Below are 5,133 nucleotides of genomic sequence, written 5' to 3' on the forward strand. Positions count from 1 at the left end.
ATAAGAAAGTGATAATTGCAGAAATAAAGAAACATAAAAAAAGTTCTGAATATAAAAAGTAACTAATGTATTTTAAAAAAATATTTAATGTCTTCTAACATTATTCTCAAACATTAATTCATATTTAATTATCCATTTATGAAAACTTAAGTTGCCCGTTCCCATGGCCTTAAATTATTAATACGAAAAAAATGAGTGTAATTATAAATGAAATATAAATATGAATATATTATTGAGGTTAATAAATTAAATCGAGAACCATTTCATTCTCAGTTAACATTCAAGATAGGGCATGAAAAGTAATCGAGTGGTCAATGTTTCAATTTTCTAATACTTCCCAGTTCATACCTATAGCGTTTTAGCAACTCATCAAAAAAGAAATATTTTCAATACTAACAGGACAAAAACATTTAGACACCAAGAGGACAACTCGTAAGTAAACGCTTTTATTAGTAGGGCAGAGATTTTAATGTAATTAAAAATGCCAATTGGATATTTGTTTTAAAATGTTTAATCATTTTAAAACAAATATTCAAATGCAATGAAATTATTTAATCATGCATTTTAAGGACCAATCTGCTCATTATCAGAGATGATAGTTAGGACTGCGTTTATCAACGGACAACAAACGATTGGAGTATTCTTTGATATGATGAAGGCATTCGATAGTATAAGCCATACAGCCATCCTTCAAAAATTAATGTCTGTGGGAATCAGTGGACAACTGTATCGCTTTATAAAACAATTTCTCTCTAACCGTCATTTTAAGGTTCAAGTTGGCCGTGATCTATCACAAAATCATAAACAGCTCAATGGTGTCCCTCAGGGTTGTGTTCTTTGCCCCACTTTATTCTCACTTGCCATAAATGATCTAAGGCTCAATTTACCAAGAGGCATCAAATCTTTACTGTTTTCTGATGACTTAGCGATTGTTTGCAGGTCGGAGAACGTTAATACTATTTAAAATAAATTGCAAGAAGCCATTGACAGAATTAATCACTGGTCTACATCTATTGGCTTACAAATTTTCTCAGAAAAAACTGCATGTTTTTCACTTCAGTCTAAAAAGAAATACGCCTTTCCCTCCAATACTACATCTAAGAAATTTACCAATTCCTCACAAAAATTTCAAGGCCTTATATTTGATCATAAATTAAGTTGGAAACCGCACATTACATCATTAAGGTCAGCCACAACAAAAAATTAAATATACTCCGGTTTCTTAGTGGTACATCGTGGGGTTCGGATCGGTCTACCATGTTAAAACTTTATAATACATTAGTCTGTTCCAAGCTAGATTATGGTTCTTTTGTCTATGGCTCCGCACGTCGTCGAACTGTTGCCAAGCTCGATTCAGTACATCATACGGGTATCCGACTTGCTACCGGTGCATTCAGGACCAGTCCCATTCTCAGCATTTGCTCTAAAGCAGGCCTACCTCATCTATCATTTAGGAGATAAAAACTAGCTATTAATTATGTTTCCAAATTATTTGAACAAACAGATCATCCAACTTACAAATATATTTTTCGATCAAGTTCGGTAGAAACGAAACCCAACACTCCCTCTGGCAGAAAGAATCACTCTGGCTATCTCTACGTTTAAAACGATTCCGATAATGAAGCCCGAAATTCAGACCTTGGACTCTAAAACAACCTGTAACAATGCTACATCTGTCACTTATGCACAAAAGACCACATCTGTCAAGTATAAAGAACGGTTGTCGCGTCTTCTAGAAAATATTCCGGATTATTTTTTAATATACACTGATGGTTCCAAATCCGAAAGCTCGACCGCCTCATCTTTCATCACCCACGATTCAACCCACAAGTTTAAATTACATAAGTTATGCTCAATATACACCGCTGAACTCCACGCGATAGCATCAGCTCTTCATTTTTGCTTTTCAATAACTCAGAAGACTATTGTAATAATCTCAATTTCGTTGAGCTCTCTAAAAAGTTTGAGAAACATGTACCCCGAACATCCACTCATCATAAGAATTCAATCTTTTCTTCTAAAATTATCACAACAAGGTAAATGTATTATTTTCATATGGGCTCCAAGCCACATTGGCAGCTCGCAGACAAAGCTGCCAGAGAGGCACTCACTCTCCCTGGCCGAGGCAACGCCGTTCTTACCCCATCAGAACTCAGTACACCCCTTTAAATTACAAAATGGGGATGAAAGTTCTCTGAGTAAATTAAAAGAAATAAAACGATCAGTAAAACCATGGTCAACATCCTACCGCAACAGCCGCAGGGAGGAAGTTGCTCTAACCCGCTTGAGAATAAGTTTTACTCTCGTACGTGAGCTCTCACCTGATCAGAAAACTGCCACCTTCAACTTGCAAATATTGTCAGTCCATTCTTATAATTTGACATATTTTTGAAGAATACTTGCCAATAATAAACAGGATAGGACTGACCCAAAATTTATAAGAAGCTCTCGCAGATCAGGAAGCTAAAATTACATTAGTGTTTGAATTTTTAAAAGCACATCGCCTTCTTTATAAATTATAACTCTAAAAATATTATTTATTTATTTTTTTACTTTTACTAAGCCACAATCAACAACAACAATAGTTAGGACTGCATACATTGGTTTGATATGGGCTTGCAGAGATACTAACCATCAGCAGCACTGTAATAACATTCTACATTCGAAGGTCTCGAGGGCATCTTATTTTTAGGCACCTTGCAGGATTGTCAGGAATGGAAGCGGGAGAAAAGCTAGAAACTAGTGGGTTTGGGTCGTTAAGTAGTTTATAATGTAAGGATTGATATCTGGTTCGGGCTAGATCGGTTATATATGGAATATTGAGGTCCTGATGGATGACTTGATTTGTGACAAAGTAAGGAGTATTAAGGATTTTACGAAGGTTTTTGGACTGTAAGGATTGGATACGAGAAGAAGTCGAAGGTTTAGTGGAGCCCTAATCTCTGTAATTACTGATAGGTCTTATATTAGTCAGGTAGATCAGTCGTTTGTAATGGATTGGAAGTTAAGACCGTTAGTCCAGTAAATGCGACTATTACGGAATCGTCGTCCAGTTTCATGTCTTTCAATCTTTTGTATTTATTTCAAGTTAATCTTCTATGTAAATGTTGTCTAAGGTGGCAGATCTGTTCGACTGGAGTAAGAGCAACTTTATTAAAGGGTACTGTAGGGCAGTCCGCAGGTCTACGACGGTAATTTATTTTAATTCTCCAATTAAGACACCATTCTTCGAAGGCTATGATATGGAATTGAAAAGTTTGAGATTCAATTAAATAGTACAAGAGCCGGAAAGAACAAAAGGCAGTTATCTCATCCCAATTTTTGATCATTTTAATGAAAACTGTGTATAATTATTAGTCAAAACTGATGAGTGTGCCAAGTATAGGTAGGAGGAATAAAAATGGCGGTTGTTTCAAAGTCTTAAAAAAAATTAATTTTTTATTCGGAGCTCTATCTTAAAAACTACCAACAACACTAGAAAATCTAAAAGAGCATTACTTAAAGGAGAGTAAATTTGCTGAAATATGAGCACTAATAGAGCTATTTACGTCCAATAGTTCTCGAGATCTAGTTTTAAAAAAGCAACATTTTTTAAAAATGTGCAGAAAGATTAGTATTTAGTTACTTTTTTTTCGAGAAATCTATATCTCAGGAACTATGTGACATACAGATGTCTATTAGCATTCAAATTAAAGCTAGTTTAATGGACTATAAAGACGTTTATGATCTTTACCTTCGTAGGAATAGAAGTTTTCATGATATTTGCTAAAATAAATTGATTTATAGTTGTTCGGATAATAAATATGATTTATGAAAAACTTTATTTCAGAAATCATAGGATGTACAGATGTCTGTCAGCACTAAAAATAAAGGAAATTTAACTCACTATAAAGTAGTACATGATACTTATCTTCGTAGGGATAGTAGTGTTTATGATATTCACACATGAATATATATGTGGCAATGAAACTTTGTCCGAACATCTGTAGATCAATTTATTTTAGCAAATTTCATGAAAACTATTACTCCTACGAAAATAAACGTCTCAAACTACTTTATACCTCATTAAACTAGCCTTGATTTGAGTGCTAATAGACATCTGTATGTCACATAGTTACTGAGATATAGATTTCTCAAAATAAATTAACTAAGCACTTATATTTCAGTACGTTCCATACATTTTTATGAAATGTTGCTTTTTAAAAAGCTATATCTCGAGAACTATTGAACGTAAATAGCTCTATTAAAGTTTACAGTTTAGCAAATTTACTTCACTTTAAATGATGAGAATTAGCTCTTAGATTTTCTAGTGTTGGCAGTTTTAAATATATAGAGCTCCGAATGAAAAAGTAATTATTTTTAACGTTTTTTAAAAAGCCACCATTTTTTGTTCCCCCTACGTATACTTGGCAGACTCATCAATTTTGACAAGTAATTATACCTAGTTTTCATTAAAGTAATGAAAATTGGGGTGAAATAACTGACTGTTTTCTTCTCTCAGGCTCTTGTACTAAAATGGATTTAATTATTAACTGCGAGCACACATATGTGTAGCATACGTGGTGGATAGTGTTAGGATTGGTTGAAATGTCAGATGTATAGACTGTGTAGGGGATGGGGCTGAGGATACTACCTTGAGGAATACCAGCGGACTGAGAGAGAGCGACGAATAGGAACCGTTGTGGCTTATTTTGGGAAGTCTATCAGTGACAAAGGAACGGATAATGAGAAAGTAAGTAGAGGGAAGGAATTTACGGAGTTCGCGTGAATTTTAATTTTTTTAAATAAAATCATGTCCGTTAAATATAATCCTTTCTGACGATAAGAAGAATGATTCAAATTAAATCACTACTCAATAAATCATGCATTAAAACTCTTGACATTATAACAGAAACTGCTTGTGAATTTTTCCCCCTCCCCATCTTTGTCTAAGTTTTGATATAAATAAAAATAAGAAACACCAAATGTGGAGTATAAACTGAAATCGGTTAAAATTGATTCTTTTTATTGTTTATTTATTGTAATTTACAACTGTACAACATAATACAATAGGTAAATATGTAGTATGTTTCATATACACTTGAAAATCTTGGGAAGGAACCACCCATTGGTGGTACTTCAAACATTAATTTA

The 5,133-nt window shown here is 33.7% G+C and overlaps 1 protein-coding gene across 1 annotated transcript in view; it reads left to right on the forward strand.

Annotated features, from left to right (window-relative positions):
• The first annotated feature begins 294 nt into the window (after positions 1 to 294).
• The window catches only part of LOC106680715 (phosphatidylcholine translocator ABCB4), a 51,412-nt gene continuing 46,573 nt past the window's right edge, over positions 295 to 5,133 (forward strand). The window contains exon 1 of the mRNA XM_014420601.2: positions 295 to 432. The gene's annotated coding sequence lies outside the window, so the exon portion shown is untranslated. The remainder of the gene's footprint in view (positions 433 to 5,133) is intronic.

This window comes from Halyomorpha halys, unplaced genomic scaffold (assembly GCF_000696795.3).
Source record: "Halyomorpha halys isolate HHAL.00 unplaced genomic scaffold, Hhal_1.1 Scaffold282.1, whole genome shotgun sequence".
NCBI classification, from domain to species: Eukaryota; Metazoa; Arthropoda; class Insecta; order Hemiptera; family Pentatomidae; genus Halyomorpha; species Halyomorpha halys.